This window comes from Antechinus flavipes, chromosome 6, assembly GCF_016432865.1.
Source record: "Antechinus flavipes isolate AdamAnt ecotype Samford, QLD, Australia chromosome 6, AdamAnt_v2, whole genome shotgun sequence".
NCBI lineage: Eukaryota > Metazoa > Chordata > Mammalia > Dasyuromorphia > Dasyuridae > Antechinus > Antechinus flavipes.
Genome location: NC_067403.1, coordinates 235031834 through 235047778, shown reverse-complemented (window position 1 = coordinate 235047778; position 15945 = coordinate 235031834). Strand labels below are relative to the sequence as shown.

Below are 15945 nucleotides of genomic sequence, written 5' to 3'. Positions count from 1 at the left end.
ACAAGAACCTAGATCACTCACTTCAAGTCATTCACACATAAATGACAAGATAGTATAGCCTCCCTTGCTGTTCCTTGGCTTCATGTTAAAAGTAGAAATGAATAGATTCATTCTCATTCCACCTCCCAAACTCAAATGAATATCTAATAATTCTTGGCTGATGTCCTCATTCACTCAGTCCCCAATCCCAAAGAATTTTCATGGAGTGTATAGAACTGCAGTTCCGTGACTACCAAATCTCAGTGTAATAGCATTATTATGTGAGTCATTTGAGTCAAGCCATTCTTTCTTGTCATGTAGTCTGAGGTGTTTTCAAAGGCCATTTTTAACAAGCAGCCTTTGTCTCAAATTCAAAAAAAGGGAAGACAAACCAATTTCATGCTATCTCTCTGCACTAACACACCAAATGGATAGCAATTGTCACCAATTCTCACATTCAGCTTCTGGCCAGTTACTTACTCACCACTGTTCTTGGTGACCCAAGGGAATCTGAAATCCGGAGCTGGTCCAACCCTGATATGTAGTCATATGGGTCCTCTGCTTCTCTTGTTGTAGACTTACCTAGAGAACACTGGTTAATCCAAAAGAGCAAACTCAGCAAAATAAAGTGCCTGGGCTTCTTAAATATCCTATTATAAGGAACAAATTTAGTATAATCTCTGTTAATCGATTTTAGTTCTTTCTCCTATTCTTCACTTATGTGATTTCTGTCTCTCTTTGGTACTTAAAGATATGGGAAATGCAAAAGAAAATAGACTTTCCCAGCACAGGAAGAGTGTGCTAGGCAACTATTACTGAGAGCCAAAGAGAAGTCTTAGTGTGTAACCATTAGATTGTAAGCTCCTTGAGGGCAGGAACTGTCTTTTGCCTCTTTTTGCATCCCTAGAATTTGTACAATGCTTGGTACCTAGCAAATGCTTAATAAATGTGGATTGATTGAAGTAAATAAGAGAATCAGGCAAGGCCTCCTTGAAGATGTATCTTTGAAGTTTCTCTTTAAAAGACTGAGAGAGGCTGAATAGACAAAAATGGAAATGAAAAGTATTCTAAGAAGAAGAAAAATCCTAAACAAAGGTAGGGAGGTATGTGAATACATGCCCCAGGGGCTATAGTTTTGAGTGCAAATACTAGAGTAGATAAATCTAGATAAACATTGTGTGATGGTATAGTTCGAAGGACTGGTATAGAACTTTGGAAGGCAACAAAAATTTCTGACTGGAGAACTAAGAGGTGATTTTTAAATAATGGATAAGTATAATTCTGAAATGATCTGGAGAGCTGATGATAGGAGTGGAAGAGGTGAGGCTCGATAGGGCGGCTATCACCATATTTTAGCTGGATATTAATGAGCTAAGGAACAGTATTTCTAGTATTGGAAATACAAAAGAGAACATTATCTTTCTAGTTATTTATTCTTTCTCTCTTTTTGGTACTTTTTTGATTTCTTTTCTCTTTCTTTTTGTCTTCCTTCCTTCCTTCCTCCCTCTCTCCCTTTCATCTCTTCCTCCCTCCCTCCCTCCTTCCCTCCCTCCTTTCCTTCCTTCCTTTTTTTCTTTCCTCCTTTTTTCCTCCGTTCCTTCCCTCTTTTCTTCCTTCCCTTTCTCCTACCTCTCTATTTCTTCCATTCATCTTTCCTTCTTTCCCTCTTTCCTCCCTCCCTTCTTCCTTCCTCCTTTCCTTTCTTCTTCAGCTTTCATTTTCTCCCTCCCTTCCTTCCTTCCTTCCTTCCTTCCTTTCTTCCTTCCTTCCTTCCTTCTTCCTTCCTTCCTTCCTTCCTTCCTTCCTTCCTTCCTTCCTTCCTTCCTTCCCTCTTCCTTCCTTCTTTCCTTCCTTCCTTCCTTCCTTCCTCTCTTCCTTCCTTTCTTCCTTCCTTCTTTATACTGAAAAGTATAGAAAAAGTGATTCATGTTGACCTAGAATGAATAGAATATACCTTACATATATGTGACCATGTATGTGTACATATATATATATATATATAGTCTCTCTCACAGGGATTTTTTGGAATATCATATAAAATAAGGGTTATAAGAGTTCTTTGTAACCTTAGAAGAACACCCCATTGGGTTTTTCATTAGAATCAAAAACATTTCCCAGAAATATAAACTAAATCGGTTAATTTTGCCAGAAGAGAGATGTGATTGTGAAAGTAGTTTGGGGCCTGTAATAATTCATTTTAAAGTAATCTCTTTTTAAAATCTGAGCCCAAGAAAGGAAATATAGACTCATTTCATAATATTGTCGGAGGCCACGGAAAATTGCAATTATTTCTAGATGTTCGGAAATGTAAGTTTCATTTTGACAATGACTTTATACAGGGGAATAGAAGCATTAGCTATTATAAAGAAATTAACTTTGAAAACACGATCACAGCAATAACTTTACTAAGTGTGTCAGTAGGGAAAAAAATCATGCACTGGTAAGAGTATGTGTCTGAAGAGGTGTCTGTTTACAAAATTTAGCCAAATCAGCTTTCAACGTCAACTTTGAAAGTGTTCTATAATTGCCATGCCCATACTTAGACAATTACCCTTCAGGCAATAGAACTAAACACTGAACCAAGAAACCATCTATTATGTTATAATATAGAAGATAAAGGAATATGTCATTAGCTATACATTATAAAATATGTAGAGATATACATATATTCACATTATGTATGGAGAACTGATTATAGTCGCACATATGAAAAGTATAGAAAAAGTGATTCATGTTGACCTAGAATGAATAGAATATACCTTACATATATGTGACCATGTATGTGTACAGTTTTATATGTGCACATTATATACATACATATGAGTAGATTTGCAAATAATTAAATTGATAGTCAAGAATAAGAGAAGGTAAGGAAAAGAAAAAGAAGTCATCCAAGATGACTACAAAAGTGGAAATTATATTTATTTTAAAAAATAAAAGACTCAGGAGCCAGGTCAGGTTTTAGAAGCAGGATGAATTCAGTTTTCAATATGGTAAATGTGAGGTGCTAAAATTACATCCAGGTGAAGCTCCCCAGTATAAAGATAGAAATGAGAATTGGGAGCTTAGCCTAGAATCTTGATTCAAATAAAATGCAATGGAGAATGATTAAAAACAAGTGCAGAGAGTTTCAGTTAACATTTCAGTTAAAAGAAAATCAAATTAATTTTTCCTACAGAATGTAGTGGGGAGAGGGAACATGCCTAGAAATAGCTTATCTGAAGCTCTTGTATAGAACTTGGCTATCTGCCAGTTCAATGTGAGTCAACAGTACAACATTGCAACCCAAAAATGCCCATGCAATTTTATGCCTCATTAAGAGAATCATAATGTCTAGAATGGGGAAAATGTTAATACTGGTCAAACCACTTTGGAAATATTGTGTTTAGTTAACAAAATTATAGAATCCAAGAGATGAAAGGAACTTCTTTGACCATTTAGTTTAACACACACATGAAAAGCAACCTCATTATAATATGTTCTACAAAACCTTAGGGAGGACAAAGGATGATTTTTGAACCATAGAAGTTTTCCATCTAGTTCATGGTTTCAGTTTGTCTAATTTTTAAGTGTGTTACATAGGTGTTCTGTCATCAAGTACACAGAGGGACATTGATATATTGAATAAATAGGCATTTTAAAGTGTCAAGCTGTGTTTGACATAAGTTATAAAATTTAGAGAGGCTATGGCCTCTTCCTTATGGTCCATTAGTATCAGTGTAAATTCCTTGAGGACAGAGATTAATTTTTGTCTTCTTCTATATGCCCACAGTACCTGGCTCATAGTAAGCACTTAATAAGTACATATTGACTGTTGAATATATTTGTCTATTGCATCACCAAGCAACATAGCATGATAAGTTCATGAGAAAGTTTAAAAATAAATCACTATATGAAATCCAAGAAAGAAGATCATTCCAAAAGGTCATTGTTAACAATCAGTTTTTCTTTTTTGTTCAGTACGTAACTAGAAGGGACCATGTTTACCCATTTGAGATTTAGTTGAGATGCAATTTAATTCAACAATATAACACCTCAATAGTTTTCAAGCACCTATATAGTTTAGGTCAGATTTTATCCTGGAAGTTGAACGATGATAAAAAAGATACAATTGATCTGAAGAAACAATTGATCTGAGCATTAAAGGAAACTAAGGAATGTAAAGGGAAAGAGGGGGGGGGAACATATAATTTAAATTTATAATTTGTTTTCTGGTTCTGTTATTTAATGCTTGTATGACCTTGATTTAACTTTTTGCACCTCAAATTTCTCCTATGTAAAATTAGAAGATTACACTGGATTACCTCAGAGATCCCATCCTTCTCTAGATTTCTAATCCTATGAAAGAAAAGTATCATGAAGAACCATATGATGGCAAAAGTGGCCAAAGAGTGACTTCAATGTCTTTTTGAATTGTGGTGAAGATTTAAGAAAATAATGAAGTTAGAGACAGGTAAAGGGGGTGTCTTAGAGCTGGGTTTAAAATACTGCCTCTGACACAGGTTAATGACTCTGGGTAAATCATTTAACTTCTCCTGCACTCAGTTTTGTCATCTGTTAAATTATAGAAATAATAGCATCTGCTTCACAGCATTGTTATGAGGCTCAAATGAGATAATTATTTAATTCTTAATGCACAATTAAAATAGTAGTTATTACATGCATATATTCATACATATATGAAAGAACATGGTAAGAGATGATAAATTCATGCATATATACACACATGCATGCATATATTCTATATACAATATAGATTTTATGTGTATATGCAATACATATGCCTATTATGTATACATATAGATTTGTAATTTACCATTATCTTTATCATAGGTATACAATACATATATCTATTATGTATACATATAGATATGTAATTTATCATCATCTTCTTTATCATATAACTTGTAATGGGCATATTTATGTCTATTGGCCAAGAACTCCACTAAATCAATAATCTTGAAATGTTTCTTTTAGTTCTATGATTCCATTGACCTGTAGATCAGAGTAAAGGAAAACTAGTTAATAAAAGAAAGACTGACTAGTTTGTTCTTTTTCCAACTCCCTCCACCAAAAGAAAGACATGCAAGTCTTTGATGGATTAGCTGTTGCTAACATCTCACCTCCATTTATCAAATTGAGGTCATCAATGTTTAGTCCTTGAACTATCACAAAATAGCAAAATATTAACTGTGTTTCCTCTAATAGTTACAATCCATCTTACCCTGGCCTTTCCGTGGCACCAGCCCATTTTTACTCTGACTTCTCTCAATTTTGACTGACGATGCCAAATGACCAGCTGAGGCTTGAAGCATATATCAGTAAACTAACAATGGAGGGGTCATCAGGCAGTAGTGATTATGGCACCAGAACTGGGTGATTGGAATGCAGGTGGGATTTTTGAGCCCTTGATTTATCTGTGGCTTTTTGAAAGAAAAAGGAGAAACCAGCTTTTTTGTTCTGTAAAGAAAAATGTATAGATCTGAAAATACTTGGATGTCTTAAAAGCTCAAGGTTAGAGTTCAGCATAGAAAGCTAAATGATGATCAGCCAAAGATCCTGAAATGTGGCTTTTAAAATCCAATGGGGTTCTCAGGTTGTGACTCTCACCTTCAGGGCAGGAGGGAATCATTTTGCATATTAAATGGAAATGATGCTTGTCCTGAGTCATAAGCGAACTCAACTGAGTTCATTAAAGAAAGGTCAGATTGAGAAATTTGGGACTTGGATTTTGGAAAGGAATGGAGCTGAGAAGTCATCATTGTGGAAATTTCCTCCACGATCTAAATCAGCAATGGTTCTGTAATTTCAGAACCTTAGAGAGATGTCTAAGGACACTGAGACTGAATATTTTGTTCATAATCACACAGCAAGTCTCAGAAGGATTTGAGTCTCAGTTTTCATGACTGTCAGACTAATTTTCTATTTAATATGTAATCCATAAACAGCCACCAAAAGCAAACAAATAAATGAACAACAAAAACAATAACAGCACACCATAATTGCCTTCTACCGTTATCAGTATGAAAGTATTAAAGATTCAAAATAATTTTGATTTTGTTTTGTTTGGGTGGTTGTTTTGTTGTTATTGTTGTTTTGGGGGGGTTGGTGAGGCAGTGGGGTTGTGACTTGTCTAGAGTGACACAGCTAGGAACTGTTATATATTGGAGCTTATATTTGAACTCAGATCCTCCTCACTCTAAGCCCAGTACTCTATGCACTGCCCTAACCCAGAGTTCTTATGCCATGTAAAATGGGTTCAGAATAATCACGTATTGATATAAATGTTTCCCCAACATCTTCACTTTTATTCTAGGTAGTAAGCTTATTGATTTTGTGAGTAGAAAATAATTCTTTCATTTAGACACCACAAAATCATCATCTCTTAACAACTCATTGGATAACTAAAAGACAAGACATTGTCTTTGTTTCTTGCCCCCTTGGGTATAGAATCAGACCTAAACATAATTCAGTTTCTTTTAAAAAATTGGATTTTTTGCAAGGGAAGCTTCTTACTCCCCTACTCTAAAATCAATCAGAAGTAGTGAAGTTTAAATATAAAAATAAGATATTTTACAATGTGTAATCACTTTACAAGGTATGATTAGCATTGATTGAATGAAGAAAGAAAAGACTGTGATAGGCTGGGAGCATCAGTCACACCCACTGGATAGATAGATAGATAGATAGATAAATCCCCTATTATTAGAAGGTCTGGTTTATTAAGAGACTGCACATCCAACTTGGAGAAAAGAAAAATATGCTAGTGACAAAATGGACAAATGCCAAAATAAGATTCAAACTGAAATTAATTCATATATTCTTTAAACTCACTATGTTCTTATAGGCTCTATTTTCCCCTACACAAAATGAGTTTAAATCTACATGTTTTAGATTACTTTTTGAAGTTTGAACCTTTTTTTTGACACTTTAAAAACTATCATTGGTATTTGTTTTGTAACTCAGTATTTGGTTTCTGTTCCCTTTTCTTGCTAATTTCTCAGTTATCTCCTCTTAGTTCATTCAGTATGTTTATTGTAAAATGAAAATCTGAATAGCCAGGCAATATAAGGGAAATCATGTTTTGAATGACATGCTAAAAGTCTTTCCTCTATATAGAGGGTGTAAAGTTTTGTGTATAGAGATTGGTATGTTCAGTAGAAATACTAACTTGGGGATCACCTGGGATTCCTATCTCAGTTCTTGTGCTTCCCCTGTGATCTAGAGTCAGTCACCTGCTTTTTATATATCTCCTATCCTCATCTGTAAAATCACCAAGTTGGACTATGATTTTGAAGGTCTTTCCCAGGTCTTATCATAGGATTCTACAAAAACATTGGATATTACTATAGATGCTAAATCAATCAAATTATATTCTTCTTCTAAAATTAGAGAATGATAATTGAAAGTGATTTTCATAATAATCTTGTCCAAACTATATTTGAAATAGGATTGCCTGTCCAGCAAATCTTGCTAGTAGTATTCATGTAACTCTTACTTGAAGACTTACAATGAAAAAACAAAAAACAAAAAACAAAAAACTACTAACCACCCACCTTCAACCCAAAACTTCTTGGTTTCATTTTGTTATAAATTTTTCTCTAAAATCAAATTGACATTTGCCTTTTTCAATTTCTACCCATTGTATATACACAATGACATCTTTAAATTAGATGAGCACTGGACAAATCGATTAACCTCTTATCTGCCTCAGTTCTCAAATGTGTAAAATATGGACAATAATAACACCTCGTTTCAAATATTGTGAGGATAAAATAAGACAATAATTGGAATGTGCTTTGCAAACCATAAAGTACTATAAAATGCTATTGTTGTTTTAAATAAAACTACTAAATTTTGTCATTGTAATTTCTAGGTTAAAGCTAGGTAAAATGGGGATGTCATTGAACTGAGTTATAAGATTTGAGTAAAATCTAGATAAAAAATCTATATATCTACTTAATTTCTTGGCCACTTACAAGCTGTACAATCTCAGTCAAATTATTGTTCCTCTTTGGGCCTAACTTTTCTTATTTATAATCTTATTTATTTGTGCTGGTTAACTTTAAAAGCTGTAACACTCCATAGTGATACACACATCTACAGATTATGCATATATATATTCATGTGCATATATTTGTGTATATACACATATACATATGTATATATATATACATTTCCTAATATGCATACACATATATTTAATTATATATATATATATAAACACAATCAAGATGACATATTTAATCTTAATTTAAAATATTTAGTACAATTTAATGTTATATAATACATGTATCATCAAGATGATATATATTTCTTTTTTAATAATATTTTATTTTCCCCAGGTACATGCCAAAACAATGCTTAACATTTATTTTTAATATCTTTTTTTATTTTCAAACTGTATGCAAAAGTAATTTTTAACATTCACTTTTGCAAAACTTTATTACAATTTTTTTCTCTCTCCCTTCTTCCTACCTCCTTCCCTAGAATCCAATATACATTAAACATGTACAATTTTTCTATGCATATTTCCACATTTATCATTTAGCATTTATTTCTACAATTTTTTCTCCCTCCTTTCCTTTCCTCCCCCCTTCCTAAAATGTAGGCAATTTGATACAGATTACATATGTGATAATATGTAGAACATATTTCCATATTGGTCAAACTTGTGAATGAAGAAATAGATTTAAAAGAGGGAATGGCTCTTCTCAACAATGAGATGATTCAGGCCAGTTCCAATGATCTTGTGATGATGAACGCCATCTTCACTCAGAGAGAGGACTGTGGGAACTGAATGTGGATCACAACATAGCATTTTCACTTCTTTTGTTGTTGTTTGCTTGAATTTCATTTTCTTCCCCTTTTTTTTTCTTTTTTGCCCTGATTTTTCTTGTGCAGCAAGATAATTGTATAAATATGTATGACTATATTAGATTTCCATATATTTTATAACATTTAATATATATTGGATTGCTTGCTATCTAGGGGAGGAGGTGGGGAAGGAGGGACAATTGGAACACAAGATTTTGCAAGAGGCAATGTGGAAAAATTATCCTTGCATATGTTTTGAAAATAAAAAGCTTCAATAAAAAAGAAAAAAAATCATGTATACAAATAAAATAGTTATTACAGCCCTTTTGTTGTGTCAAGAAACTGGAAAATGAGTGAATGCCCATCAGCTAGAGAACGGCTGAAAAAGTTATGGTATATGGATGTCATGGAATATTATTGTTCTAAGAGAAACAATTAGCAGCGTGATTTCAGAAAGTCCTGGAGAGTCTTATATGAACTAATGCTAAGTGAAGTGAGTAGAACCAAGACAACATGGTACACAGCAAGAACAAGATTATATGATAATCAACTCTGATGGACATGGCTCTTTTCAATAATAAGATGGTTCAGGCCAGTTTAAATGGATTTGTCATGGAAAGAACCATCTGCATCCAGAGAGGGGACCGTGGGAATTGAGTGTGGATCACAACATAGTATTTTCACTTTTTTGTTGTTTTTTTGCTTGCAATGTTTTCTTTCTCAGAAGAAAGGGTCTTTCTTTTACTCTGATTTTCTTGTGTAGCATGATAATTGTTGAAATATGTACAGAAGAATTACACATGTTTAACATATATTGATTTACTTGCTGTCTAAGGGAGGAGGTGAGGGAAAAAGAGGGAAAAAATTGGAACGCAATATTTTGCAAGGGTAAATGTTGAAAACTATGCATATATTTTGAAAATAAGTCTTTAAAATTAATTATTGCAGAAATACGTTTCAATATCCATCCCTGAAAGATTTTGCTTTCCAAACCCTTTCTCCATCTCTCTCCCACATTCCCCCTCCCCAAGACAGGAAGCAATCCTACATAGGTTAAACATGTGCATTTCCTTTAAATATATTTCCACATTTCGTGTTTTACAAGCAAAATCAGATCAAAACAAACAAATAAACAAATACAAATTATGAGAAAGAAAACAAACATGTGAAAAAAAATGAAAATGTTATATACGGTTCCTCATTCAGTCTCCATAGTTCTCTCTCTAGATGTAGATAGCATCTTCCATACCAAATCTATTGAAACTATCTTGAATCATTGCATTGTTGAGAAGAAACAAGTCCATCACAGTTGATTATCACATAATCTAATTCTTAATGTGGACAATGTTCTCTTGATTCTCCTCATTTCATCAGTTCATGTAAGTCCTTCCAGGCCTTTTCTGCTCACCATTTCCTATAGAACAGTAATATTCCATTATATTTACATACCATAACTTATTCAGCCATTCCTCAATTGATAGGTATTTACTCAATTTCCAATTCCCTACCACTACAAAAAAGACTGCTATAAACTTTATTTTTGCATAGATGCCTTTTTTTCCCTCTTTTATGATCTCTTTGTGATATAAATCCACTAGTGGACTGCTGGATCAAAGAGTATGCACAGTTTTATAGCTGTTTGGACATAGTAAATGGCTTATATTCTTATTAATTCAATGGAAAACGAGACTTTTATCAGAGATTCTTCTTGTAAAGATTATTCCGCAGCTTTCTGCTTTCTTTTTAATCTTCATTGCATTGGTTTTGTTTGTGCAAAAGTTTTTTTTTTAATTTAATATAACCAAAGATCATATATTTTGCATTATCTCTTGTTTGATTATAAGCCTATAACTCACTTAACTTCTCCTTTAAAGATTTAGATGATGTACCTTATATATTATTTTTGCTTTTGTTTTGTTTTGTTTTTCCCTTTTCTTTTTTGTTAGATCGGAGCTACTCTCTCAGGGTTAAACGGGCTATGTCTCTGACTCTTTTTGCTAGGGACTACAGACCCCGGCTGTTTGTATGGTGCTGTACTGATTTTTCCAAGAGATCCACAGGGAACCCTCATATCTATAGCTACATTCAGAGTTTCAGGTGTGTGTGAGTGAGTGGTACTGCTAGAGAGGTCTAAAAGGTTACTGCGTGCTGAGTCAGGACCTTAATGGAATTGTCTGGTGTGTGCTGAGGTCAATGGGGTGTTATTGTATTTCCCTAAAACCGGTACTTGTCTGCTTTAAGTTGACTGTTTTCCCTGGACAATGCTAGAACACTGGAGATCTGGAACCTGAAGGTTGGCTGTTTGCTTGGGACTATATTATAGCACGTGATGGATCTTGGAGTTGGACTCTGTCCATTGCTCTTGGTGTGCTGGGATATGTGCGTCCCGGTGTAGTGGTTTGCCTGCTCTACTCCACTAGAGCTTAAGATCGCCTCTTGATTTGCTGAATTGGAGCTTGTTGACTGGTATACTAGGATGCTTCCTCCCTGGCTGCATTGTCCTTTTGCCTGACTGTAACAAACCTTTCTTGGTGATCTTCCAAGTTTCTTGGGCTAAAAGATTATTTCACCCAATCTTTTTGCTGGTTCTGCTGTTCTAGGATTTGTATTGGGGCACTATTTTATGGTTGTTTGGAGGTGAATATGGGGAGTTACAGCAATTTATTACTTATTCCATCATTTTGACTCCCACAGTTTTTTAGATAGATATTTCTAAAGATAGATAGCTTTAGTAGAGCCTTCTTTAGGTCATTACTGTTATATTTTAAGAAGATCATTTTATAGGCAAACTGTAAGGAAGGAGAATTAATGAAAGAACACTAAATGCATGGAATATTAAACCATTGTTGAAGGGGTTTTATTTGTGTTTTTTCTTCAATGTTTTTCATATTTAGCACTTAGAAACCGGAAATAATATTTTCCTTTTTGAAATAATCTAAAAACATCTAGTTCTGTCTAGAAAGAGAAATGATGGGCTATTTATTTACAAATTCATGGAAATCAGCATCAGTGATAAATCACCAGATGATAAATCTATTATCACAATCACTAACAATATTTATTACAATTAAATCAATGGCCTTTGCAATTCGTATGTCAGTGGCTTACCAGCTATTTCATTTGTCAAGGAAATCCATCAGACTTCGCTATAGTGTTCTCTCTTGCTCAGTTGCTCTCTGTCTCTATCCCTCCCTCTTTCCCTCTTCCTCTCTGTCTCCCTTCTTCCCTCACTCCTCTTTCCTCTCCCTCCCCTCTCCCTCTCCTTTTTCCTCTTTCTCTCCCTCTCCCTCTCTAGCTCTCAGTATGATAAAATTAAAATATTTGATTGAGAAATAAGAAATAGTAAGGACTTTTGCAATATGATTTCTGGGGAATGACTAGTTAAAAAATGAAAACATAGCCACCCTTGACCCAAGTCTATTAATCTGGCTGATATATGCTAAATGTATTTTACTTCTACATTTTTCTCCTGTTATGATCTTGTGGTATAGGCTAGTTTAATCCTGGCACTCATATTTAAGCTCAAATTTGGATGACAAAGTGAAATGGCTTGATACAGATGGAACTTATGTTGTGATTATCTGTACTTTTCATCTTTTTCCCCTCTAATCCAATTGTAAACCTGTTCTTGCTTAATAGGTAAAAGATGCTTTGAGCTTTTCAAGATCCTCAAGACTTTCATGGTAGTTATTGAGAAACTAGTCAACATTGTTTCATTCTCAAAAAAGAGGTTCTTCATCTAGGGTTCAAGGATTTGTTTAGATAGATGATATCTAGTAGAAATGACAATCTCAGGAAATGGTGAATTTTCTCTTGTTGCAGGCCCTTAAGCAAAAACCAATTGGGATGTTTTTAATAGAAGAGATTATTATTCAGGAAGAGGTTAAGATGAATAGTTTGTTCATACCATAGTTCTAAAGTCTATCATATAATCCCGATTTTGTTTTCTTCTTCTGAGTGTGTGTATTTTGTCACTATAATAGCTCAGAATCTTTTCCGATTGTTTGCTCATTCTCCCAGTCTATTACCAGTTTTTAACTCTTTGTTAAAGTAGGGCTCTGTTTCCAGGGCAGAAGATGTAATGTTCAGGTATTTTGTGTGTTTTCAGAGTTCTTTCAAGGGATCTACACTGTAAGTCAGCACTGCAAGCTATATGTCAAGATTGGCAAAGTCCTATCTTAATTCTAGCAAAGAAACCTCTATAATCTTTTTCTGACCAGCTGTATGGCCCCCATACTCATGGAATAAGACCTCCTGAAGATACCACTGTTGTCGCCACTCCTGTTGATTCAGTGACTCCCAAAGCTCCCAAAGTGAGCTCCCAATGCTGGAGCTCTCTTCACACCTTAGTGTGACAAATCTGTCCTGCTGACCTTCTAAATCATTGTTGTTATCTATGGGCTGAATGATCTGGACATTTCTGCTGCTACCAGTACTTCAGAAGTCCCAAAGCTGTACCTGGTTTGCTGGGGCTTGGGCTACGTAGGTATGGCCTATGCCGTGGCTATATTCCAGTCTTACCTTGTTGCTGACCCTCTAAGCTGATTTCCTCCAAAAATTGTTTCACTACATCTTTTTGTGTTTTCTGACACTTTAAAATTTGATTAGAATCATGATTTAAAGATATTTGGAGAAGTTTGGGGGAGAGTTTAGGCAAGTTCTTACCTGTAGTCCACCATCTTGGCTTTGCCTCTGTCATAAAACTCATAATGCAGTTTTCAGTATCATACTACCACAATTGTTATTTACGTATTTTTTTTTTTTTACAAAATGATTATATGCATGTGAGTGAAGGGTACATTGTATATATTGTTGTTGATTGAAATGATACTATCTCATATTAACAAAAATATACATGGCCCAGTTTAAAAGAAGAGGAAATAAATTAACCAGTCCCATTTTAGAAAAAAAATTGAACAAGCCATTAATAAACTTCTTAAGAAAAAATCTCCAAGACCAGATGGATTCACAAGTGAATTCTACCAAACATTTAAAGAACAATTAATTCCAATACTATATAAAGTATTTGGAAAAATAGGCAAAGAAGGAATCCTGCCAAATTCTTCTATGACACAAATATGGTACTAATATCTAAACCAGGAAGAGGCAAAACAGAGAAAGACAATCATAGACCAATCTCCCCAATGAATATTGAGGCAAAAATTTTAAATAATAATCAGCAATATTTCTGCAGGATAATATACTATGTCCAAGAGGGATTTCTAGGAGGAATGTAGGGCTAATTAAATATCAGGAAAACAATGACTATATAAATCAACATTAGCTCTGATTTTTCTCTCCCAAAATGGTTCATAAAGCAATTCATAAAGTAATCAAAACAAATAGGTTTTTTAAAAGAAAGAAATGTTGCTATCTTTTTTAATGTCTTAGGATTCTACTGCTGCTTTGTTCAGTTCTCAAAACAATTTTAATTACTTATTTCATCATTTCTCAAAATTTACTCTTTAAACATTATTTATTACCATTAAGAATTTATTTACCATTATATAGGCCAATGGATGGATTATTTCAATTTTGAATTTTCCCATTTGTTTGGAAAAGACCTTTTCTTGAACTACAGCATTTTAAAATTAATTTTATTCATTCACCCATTCATTTATGTATTTGTTTGCTTGTTTGCTTATTATAACCATCATCATTATTATTTTAGCTCTGTATATGTTTTATTCCATGCATTTCTGTGCTCTGATAGTCCTTTATCTTCTCATAACTATACATTGCTTAAAAATTAGAGTGGTATCAGGAAAGCTCCCAAAGGAACAGAAGAAAAAAAAAAAAGGTTTGAATAAGACCACAGAGGAGGCAAATGGAGGAATCAATTTGGAATTATTGCTCCAAAGGGACTGAATGGGACAACTTAAATAAGAAACAATTGATATTGATGATATGGTATGATCCTTGGCTGTGAGATCTGAAATCATGCATTCACCCACTGAGTTCTATTGCGAGAATGATCCCAGGTGCAGTGTTAGGGGACTGAAACCTTTTTGTAGAGCTTATTAGTCTCCAGAAGCCACAAGATTGTGCTAAGAAGCAGTCATGGGATAGTTCAAGGAACTGAGACTACAGTGAAAAGTCATGGGTTTTAGCTAGATGCATCTCCCTCTCTCCCCCCCCACTCACACACCTTTTTAACATGAAACACAATAACAGGTGGCTCTTTGGAGATGGAAGGTCAGCCTGTTCCACATAGAGCAGTGAAGCCTTTCTCCATGTTTCTAAAATTTGACACTGCTAATGCATGTGCTGAAGTTTTTCTTAGAAGATCTGAAAGTTGCATGTGTTGATAATGTTGAGAGAATAAAGAGATAGTAAGAGTGAATCTGAGTTGCTATATGGATGATAAATAGAAATGCATTGATAAAATAATGAATTAGCTTCAGTGATTTTTATAAGATTATGTAGAAAAGTGCCCAGAATAAAGTGAATAGTGTTCTGATTTTATCAACTTATTGTCTTGACTTCAATCTATTATATTCCCATATCTGTGTAGATGATTTCCAGACCTGTAGATTCATCCTTAATTTAAGGGTACTGAAACTTTTTTGTGTTATTCTCTAGCAGTCTAGTGAAGTCTCTTTTTAAAGTGTATTTGAGGCAAATAATTGGTACAAAGAGTTTTGGACTTGGAGTCAAGAAAAACTGATTCTATATCTTGCCTTAGATACTCACTTACTTTGAAATTGTAGGAAAAACAATTAATATCCATCAACCTCAGTTTCCTTATATATAATATCTAGATAATAATTACACCTCCCTCTAAGGGTTGTTTTGAAGAATACATGATATTATATTTATGTGGCACCTAACACATAATAGACAGTAAATAAATGCTTGTTTCCCTTCTTGTAGTCTTTAGTGGAATGCCCCTGGATTATGTGACCTTACAGTATCATTATAGTTTTCATAAATGACTTAGATAAGTGCAGAGTTGAACATGTTCATCATCAAATTTTCAATGATCCAGGACTAGATGGCAAAGAAGCATATTATATGGAAGAGAAAGGATTTTTTTTTTGCTGTTTTTGAATAAACCAGAATGTAGCGGCGAATCTCAGATGAAATTTACATATAGGCTAATAATTAATTATAAAAGTTCAAGATAGAATTAACATAGCTAGATAAAAG

The 15945-nt window shown here is 34.0% G+C and overlaps 1 protein-coding gene across 1 annotated transcript in view; it reads left to right on the top strand.

The window, feature by feature from the left end:
- The window catches only part of LRRC4C (leucine rich repeat containing 4C), a 1395890-nt gene that overhangs the window by 651630 nt on the left and 728315 nt on the right, over nt 1-15945 (top strand). The gene's annotated exons all lie outside the window — the stretch shown is intronic.